Here is a 9,730-nt window from a genome sequence, read left to right as displayed (position 1 = left end):
AGACATAGACAGAGTTACACATTAGAGACACATAAAACACACACAGACAGAGTTACACATTAGAGACACATAAACACACACACAGACAGAGTTACACATTAGAGACACATAAAACACACACAGACAGAGTTACACATTAGAGACACATAAAACACACAGACATAGACAGAGTTACACATTAGAGACACATAAAACACACACAGACAGAGTTACACATTAGAGACACATAAAACACACAGACATAGACAGAGTTACACATTAGAGAACACATAAAACACACAGACAGAGTTACACATTAGAGACACATAAAACACACACAGACAGACAGAGTTACACATTAGAGACACATAAACACACACAGACAGACAGAGTTACACATTAGAGACACATAAAACACACACAGACAGACAGAGTTACACATTAGAGACACATAAAACACACACAGACAGACAGAGTTACACATTAGAGACACATAAAACACACACACAGACAGACAGAGTTACACATTAGAGACACATAAAACACACACAGACAGACAGAGTTACACATTAGAGACACATAAAACACACAGACAGACAGAGTTACACATTAGAGACACATAAAACACACACAGACACAGACAGAGTTACACATTAGAGACACATAAAACACACACAGACACAGACAGAGTTACACATTAGAGACACATAAAACACACACAGACAGAGTTACACATTAGAGACACATAAAACACACACAGACAGCCAGAGTTACACATTAGAGACACATAAAACACACACAGACAGACAGAGTTACACATTAGAGACACATAAAACACACACAGACAGAGTTACACATTAGAGACACATAAAACACACAGACATAGACAGAGTTACACATTAGAGACACATAAAACACACACAGACACAGACAGAGTTACACATTAGAGACACATAAAACACACACAGACAGACAGAGTTACACATTAGAGACACATAAAACACACAGACAGTTACACATTAGAGACACATAAAACACACACAGACAGAGTTACACATTAGAGACACATAAAACACACAGACAGAGTTACACATTAGAGACACATAAAACACACACAGACACAGACAGAGTTACACATTAGAGACACATAAAACACACACAGACAGAGTACACATTAGAGACACATAAAACACACAGACAGAGTACACATTAGAGACACATAAAACACACACAGACAGAGTTACACATTAGAGACACATAAAACACACACAGACACAGACAGAGTTACACATTAGAGACACATAAAACACACACAGACAGAGTACACATTAGAGACACATAAAACACACACAGACAGAGTTACACATTAGAGACACATAAAACACACACAGACAGAGTACACATTAGAGACACATAAAACACACACAGACAGAGTTACACATTAGAGACACATAAAACACACACAGACAGAGTACACATTAGAGACACATAAAACACACAGACAGAGTTACACATTAGAGACACATAAAACACACAGACAGAGTTACACATTAGAGACACATAAAACACACACAGACAGAGTTACACATTAGAGACACATAAAACACACACAGACAGAGTACACATTAGAGACACATAAAACACACACAGACAGAGTACACATTAGAGACACATAAAACACACACAGACAGAGTACACATTAGAGACACATAAAACACACACAGACAGAGTTACACATTAGAGACACATAAAACACACAGACAGAGTTACACATTAGAGACACATAAAACACACACAGACAGAGTTACACATTAGAGACACATAAAACACACACAGACACAGACAGAGTTACACATTAGAGACACATAAAACACACACAGACAGAGTTACACATTAGAGACACATAAAACACACACAGACAGAGTACACATTAGAGACACATAAAACACACACAGACAGAGTTACACATTAGAGACACATAAAACACACACAGACAGACAGAGTTACACATTAGAGACACATAAAACACACACAGACAGAGTTACACATCAGACACATAAAACACAGACAGACAGAGTTACACATCAGAGACACATAAAACACACACAGACAGAGTTACACATTAGAGACACATAAAACACACAGACAGACAGAGTTACACATTAGAGACACATAAAACACACACAGACAGAGTTACACATTAGAGACACATAAAACACACACAGACAGAGTTACACAGTAGAGACACATAAAACACACACAGACACAGACAGAGTTACACATTAGAGACACATAAAACACACACAGACAGACAGAGTTACACATTAGAGACACATAAAACACACACAGACAGAGTTACACATTAGAGACACATAAAACACACAGACACAGACAGAGTTACACATTAGAGACACATAAAACACACACAGACATAAACAGAGTTACACATTAGAGACACATAAAACACACACAGACAGAGTTACACATTAGAGACACATAAAACACAGTTCATGTCTGTGGCTTCCGGAAGGAAGTTTGTGTGTGTGTAGTTAATGGCAGATAGGGATGTCCCCCGGACCCCGGTTCTAAACGGGAACCGGTACTATATTAGAAAAGACCGGAGTATTTATAAGCTCCGACGTCATCGGTACTGCTATCGATACTCTAGAGAAATTATTATTATTATTTAAAAGTTGCGAACGATCTCTCCTCTCTCTGTCTCTGCACGAGAAGCGAGCCGCAGCGAGTCATTATTATTACACACACTCCTCGCGAGTCGCGATAGTCATATACACATACGGGTACTTCTTTTTTTTTAAACTTTGACCAGTCACCTGGTTCTTTTAGCGTTTATCGCTTTTTCTTCTCATTCATACTTGGTCAAGTTTGACCGACAGAAGCAGGCTGAAAGGGTTCAGATGGGGGGGTAGACACTCTGGGAAAGGCACGGCTGCCGTCCGGGATTCGAACGCGCTCAGCCCCAGATCCGCGCGAGCGCGGTTGTCCACGGCGCTGAAATAGCACTCGCGGTACGTGGTGAGCTACTGGAGCTCCCCACGGGTACTTCTTAACTAAGGTGCTGTCTCCGCGCTGACACAGACAACTCTGCCTCTGCATGCACTCGTGAGTCGTGATGGCGGATAGAGCGAAGCGTTCTAAAGTATGGATATACTTTACAAGAGTCAATGCCGACAACGCACGTTGCCACAAGTACAACAAAACATTTGCCAGTAAGGGTGGCAATACGAGCAATTTATCAAAACATTTGTTGGCAAAACATGATATTAGTGTGCAGAAATGCGCCGTATTTGACTGCCTTGTTCCATCTGCATCCACGCCCACTGCAGCCGGTAAGCCAAGATACGGAGTTGCCTAGTCTAATAACAAATTATTACAAATAGGCTAATAAACTAAATAATTGTTTAGCTACAAATACTACAATCTAAACACGTTTTATAGATCGTCAAGCTGAGGCGTCAGCCACCATGTCCCAGCCCAGTGAGCCCGGCACCACCACACATCCTCCCTCTACCTCCCTCCACCACCCAAAGTCCTTTCTCCCTAGCAGCTAGAGGAAGGATGACAGAGGATAGGGTGAACGAGTGTCACAGGGCTGTGACAAAGTTTGTTGTCAAAGGCCTGCACCCGTTCTCTACAGTGGAGTCCAAGGACTTTAGGTAACAACTAATCATTCAGTGTATATCTTTTTTTTTTGTATACATAGTTGTCTAACTTGTCTGTTGTTGTTGTTGTTATAAGTTATTATTGAAGCAGCTATTCCCACCACTCCACACAAATTTACAATAATTCAATCATTTCTAATCTTTACTGTAGGGAGATGACCAATGCTCTCAACTGCAAATATACCCCTCCCTGCAGGAATGTCCTCAGTAACACACTGATTCCTGCCTGGTATAATGTTGAAAAGGCCAATGTTATCACAGAGCTTAAAGATGTGCCAAAGTTAGCCTTTACATCGGATGGGTGGACCAGCTTAACTCAGGACCACTACAACTAAATAAAATAGAAAGTCCCAAAATAGTTAATTTATCTGACTGCTTATATTAATTGATAAAAAAGTAGCCATGTGCAGTAATATAGTTATATAAAAGAATAATAAAGCAATGTCGATTCTGTTCTTAATATTTTTTTTGCTAAATCAAAAAGAACCGATAAGAGTATCGATAAAGTACCGAACCGTTAAGCAGTATCGATAAGAGTAGTAGTATCGATAAAATCCTAACGATACCCATCCCTAATGGCAGAACGTTTTTGGGAAGCATGTCCAGGCTGTGACGGGAGGGAGTGATTATTGGAGTGATGTACAGTAACAGCATGTCCAGGCTGTGACGGGAGGGAGTGATTATTGGAGTGATGTACAGTAACAGTGCGTTTTGTGTGTGACGGCTATTATGACCTCTTTGAAGTGATTTGTTTTTCTTTTCGATTGCAGTACAATTTCAGAAATTGCTTTTCCCGGTGAGTGTTTTGCGGGACCTTTCGAGGTCCCAAATTTCACTCTTCCAAAAACGGGACTATTTACTGTAGTGGTTCAGTGCGTTGTCTGATTGGCCAACAGGGCCGATTCTATTTCATTTCAATCAGAAATCAGAAACTTCAGTTGAAGTTTGAATATTTCCATGACTAGGTATGCATGAGGACATTTCTGTTTTTAAGGGTGGACCTACTACTGTAGATAATTTTTTTTTAATTTATAATTGGTTGTGGAGATGTGTCTATTCTCCATCCCTACTGTAAATGGCTGCATTTATACAACGGCTTTTATCCAACGCGCTTTACAATTTGTTCCTCACATTTGACCCGTTCACTCACACAGCCTAGGCGGAGGCGACCATGCACGGTGCCAACCTGCTCATCAGGAGCAATTAGGGGTTAAGTGTCTTGCTCAAGGACACTTCGACACGCGGCCTGAGAGGAGCGGAAATCTAACTGGATTACCAGATGACTGCTCTACCCACTGACCCACTTACTGCCTTCACTGAGGAGGCTCTTCTACCCAGAGCTACTGAACAAGGTCACCAGCACTGAGCGCCCAGTCAGTAGGGTTGGGTACCGTTCACATGTCAACTCATCTCTGTAATAACACATGTCATTAGTCCAAACTTCTCAATTTCAACATTGTTATTTATTTAGAACATTATCTTTTACATTATTTATTGTTGTAACACACCAGACAAACTAAAAACCCCTCCCCCTCCCTCTCCCCTCCAAAACCGTCCCAACAACCATCTTTTATGTATTATTATTTTTTTGTGAGAGAGATAGTGAGAGAGTGAGAGAGAGAGAGTGAGTGAGAGTCAGAGTGAGAGAGAGAGTGAGAGAGGGAGAGAGAGTGAGAGAGAGTCAGAGTGAGAGAGAGAGTGAGTGAGTGAGTGAGTGAGTGAGTGAGTGAGAGAGAGAGAGAGAGAGAGAGAGAGAGAGAGAGAGAGAGAGAGAGAGAGAGAGAGAGAGAGAGAGAGAGAGAGAGAGAGAGAGAGAGAGAGAGAGAGAGAGAGAGAGAGAGAGAGAGAGAGAGAGAGAGAGAGAGAGAGAGAGAGAGAGAGAGAGAGAGAGAGAGTGTGAGCTAACAGTTTTAAGCTAGGCTAGTGGTCAGCTTTCTACTAAACGCACAGAGAAGAAATTGGTATCTATCTTCTTATAAGTAAGTCGTTTTTTGTTGCTATTTTTCACAACTATAGAATTCAAATGTCTTGCTCAGTTCACCCACTCACTGTGCCCCCTGCTGCCTCTCCTGTGGTACTGCGGGTGTGGAATAGTTAACCAGTGATGTCATAGTATGTGCTCAGCTGTCCGTTGGTCCTGCAGGTGTGGAATAGTTAACTAGTGATATCATAGTATGTGCTCAGCTGTCCGTTGTTCGTGCAGATGTGGAATAGTTAACCAGTGATGTCATGGTATGTGCTCAGCTGTCCGTTGGTCGTGCAGGTGTGGAATAGTTAACCAATGATATCATAGTATGTGCTCAGCTGTCCTGCAGGTGTGGAATAGTTAACCAGTGATGTCATAGTATGTGCTCAGCTGTCCTGCAGGTGTGGAATAGTTAACCAATGATATCATAGTATGTGCTCAGCTGTCCACAGTGAAAGTGAATGAAATCGTTGTCTCTCCTTCATGACATGAATGTTTATGTCGGACATCAACACTCCCTTTCAGAGAGTCTGATGATGTTGTTATTTAAAGCTGCCGCGGGCAACTTTGGAGAAATGACAGTAGTAGTAAGAGTGAGTTTACCTGTCCAGCAGAAATAGAATTACGTTGACATAACATTTATTTTTTACACTTATTACTGTACATTTTACTAGATATTACTCTATATTTATGGCTGTATATTTTAGAATGTATATTCCTGACTGTATTTGAAATTGTATTCCTATTTGTGATTTTAGATTTTGACTACCTAAATGTTAATTGTGAGCGATGAATTTCCCTCGGGATCAAGTGCTTCTATTCTATTCTGTTCCATTCAAGCTTCACCAACCAAGGCGTGTCTTCACATGCAAATATTTGCCCCCGGAGACCTAGCCAATCAACACGTGTTATTCCCAGAGCCTCTCTTGGCGTCAGAACCAAGCGGTTGGCTCCAGGTCACATGGGGGCGGGGGGGGGGGGCTGAAGGGTCTAGTTTTCATATTCGACCCCCTCAGGGAAGTTGCCAGGAGAGTTTGTGCTCGGATTCAGATGCAGATTGCCAGCTCTGGACTACGAGATACGGACACAGCAGGGCTTATCGATTTATCGATAACTGCATGAAACCGATAAGTGGCATCACTTATGGATTTTTTTTGCATGTGTTAAAAAATATATATATATTTTTTTTTTAATACTTTATACTATACTAAAATACTAGGTCCTGTGGCATGTTTTAGTTAAAACATCCCCATGTCATGTTAATCCAGTTGAATTGAAGAAGACTTGTACAGCGCACGGGGGCTATTCCATGTGATTTTATTTTATTTTATTTACAATTGTATCACTCACTAGATTTGTATTTCACTTAGGGCTCACATTTCACATATTTTCAACACTTTTATTTGATTTACTTGAATGGAATCTGTTTGTCTGTTTTTGGTTTTTAGCAGACAACAAATTTTTTTATTTATTATTCCCTCCTTTGATTTGTTACCCCACAACCGAAAGTAAAATAAAACGTTTACAATAGATTAATTAAAGCTCATTTATGTCCTTGGTATGTGTAACTGAGGGGTACAATTCCCTGACTGTATTGAGAGTATGGTATCATTAAACCACTACTTAGTTATGTACTTTAATTACTGGCCATACAGTACACGGTATATCTGGTGAACACCCACACAAGAATACGGCTTGACAAAGAAAGTTCTATTTAGAGGTATTTATTATTAGAGCAGCAACGATAGGTTACAGATTGAGAATTATGATTGCGCTTATAAGGCGAAGAACACTTAAGTAGGTCAAGAGCGTAAGTCCATGAGCATAGTAAGATGGGTATAACTGACGCCACCTGTAGCATAAGAATTACATAAGGCACACTCGTAGTCAGCTGGAGACACTAAGGGGTTCCCTCCGGTTGTAAGCCAGCAGGGTAGAGGAATGTTCGGGAGCAAAGTCTGGATCAACGCGGATAACGAGGCTCCAGATACAGGAGCCAGTGCAGTAATCCCTTGGTCCGTAGACAAAGCAACAGCTATACTCCAGTATGCACGACAGCATGGATGAAAGCTAGCCATCCTCTGTGGTCCTAGAGGCGGGCTCGATGGTGCTCCTCACAGGGTAGATCCCACACAGCAGTGGGGTAGACGGTTCTCTGCTCCAGCAGCCACAGTACCAAAGCAATATAATCCAGCCGGAAAAGGCTCTGCATTCGCCGGTGTAGGTTCTCCGGTGTACATATCCAACGGTTCTCGTCTAGGACTCCTCGGATGGCGGCACGAGTTTAGGCCGCCCAGCCTGGATAAGTGCACTAGCTAGAGTACGACGAACCGGTGGTAATGCTGGTCACTGTAGAACGGTAGCCGCACGATACACTATAAATAATAGACTATTACTTCACAATAGAATAAGTCGAACTCGACGATACAGCGTTAAACTCTGACACTTTAGCTATCTATTCGCACGCGGTTCTCAAGGCTCTATTTAGGGGCAAAGGGGCCCACTTCACGGCACGTTGTATCGTGGTGAAGGCTTCAACGTTTTTGGTCTAAGTGCTGCTGTATCCACCTGCGACGTATTTATACGTAAGGTGAATAATCTAGTGCCAACCTCAGTTCTGTCTCGTATTACTGCGCAAACCTGGACATGTTGAGACATGTCTTGGCGGTGGCTTTGAACTTGCCATTGGGGGTATGGCCGTTGGCGCCTAGGGGTCGCTGTCCAATAGGAGAACGAATATTATGGTCTGGCCTGTACCTAGGTAAAGGGATATTCCGTGTATATATACAAAGAATATACAAGGGATATCAGACGATATACAAATATTATACAATATATCTCAAGTAATAAATATATATATTCGGTTTAATCTGACCCTTTGTAACAGCCGCCTCCTAATTAGTCCGCACCTAATTAGATAAGCAGAGACAAATTAACCGTCTTGTCCACTACTCAATGTCCGTTGTGAGGAGTAGGGCAATTCACAAAGTCAGTGGGTCATGGTCGTCATCAAGGGAGTCAGGGAGCCTTGGCAACTCTATCAGCCTCGCCACGGGTCGGGTGTATGTCCGTCCCTGGACGAGAACTTCTGCCGCTCTGACCTTTCCGTCGGCACCGGTGATCACTTTGCTTACGCGGCCGGCCGGCCACATAGCTCGGGGTAGTGACTGGTCTATGATCATGACGACTGTGCCCTCCGTCAAATTGTCTCTTTCTTTTACCCATTTCTGGCGGGTCTGTAGAGACGGTAGATAGTGGAGGAGGAAACTGTTCCAAAACTTGTCAGCCAATACTTGACTGTACCTCCACATTCTTCGGCCGTTCGCTTCCTCAGGTCTGTACACTGTCTGTGGGAGCACGGGGTCCAGCCGCCCCATCAAGAGAGTGTTGGGGGTAACTGGGTCGACATCTGCTACATCACTTGAGACGTAACCGAGGGGCTTTGAGTTCAATACTCCCTCGATCTCTGTGAGGACTGTTGTGAGGACTTCTTCCGCCACGGTCTGGGCCCCAAGCACGGCGTACAGGGCTGTCTTTATTGAACGTACTTCTCGTTCCCAGGTTCCCCCGAAGTGAGGGGCGTTCGGGGGGTTAAACTGGAAATCAATCTGAGAGGGAGCGAGGTGGGTCTTAAGTTCTGGGCCCATAGCTTGGAAGCTCTCTCTCAGCTCTCTTTCTCCGCCTTTGAAGTTTGTCCCGTGATCAGACAGTAATATAGACGGTTTTCCTTTCCGCGCTGTGAATCTCCGGAAGGCCATAAGGAATGAGTCCGTACTCATGGTTGGAAGGAGTTCTATGTGTATCGCTCGGGTGGTCATGCATTTGAATACAATACCCCACCTCTTCTCCGTCCCTCTTCCTTTCTTCACATACAGCGGGCCGAAGCAGTCCATACCGGTGGAGTGAAAGGGCTTGTCGCCGAGTCGGAGGCGACAGGGAGGTAGGTCAGCCATCCTGGGTATACTGGGCTGTGCTCGCCACTTGCGACAGTCTAGACAGGTCCGCTGGAAGCGTCGTACTGCTTCTCTTCCTTGCAGTATCCAATAGCGACGTCTGATCTCAGCGAAGACTCTCTCTGCCCCAGCGTGGTGCACATCCTCGT

The 9,730-nt window shown here is 43.1% G+C and overlaps 1 protein-coding gene across 1 annotated transcript in view; it reads left to right on the top strand.

Annotated features, from left to right (window-relative positions):
• Window positions 1–9,730, top strand: part of tpd52 (tumor protein D52) — a gene marked incomplete at both ends in the record, with an annotated part of 60,740 nt that overhangs the window by 370 nt on the left and 50,640 nt on the right. The window lies entirely within an intron of this gene.

Source organism: Notolepis coatsorum, assembly GCF_963971535.1.
Source record: "Notolepis coatsorum genome assembly, chromosome: 4".
Lineage (NCBI taxonomy): Eukaryota > Metazoa > Chordata > Actinopteri > Aulopiformes > Paralepididae > Notolepis > Notolepis coatsorum.
The sequence above is the reverse complement of the archived record's forward strand: the minus strand, read 5'-3'. Positions and strand labels throughout refer to the sequence as shown.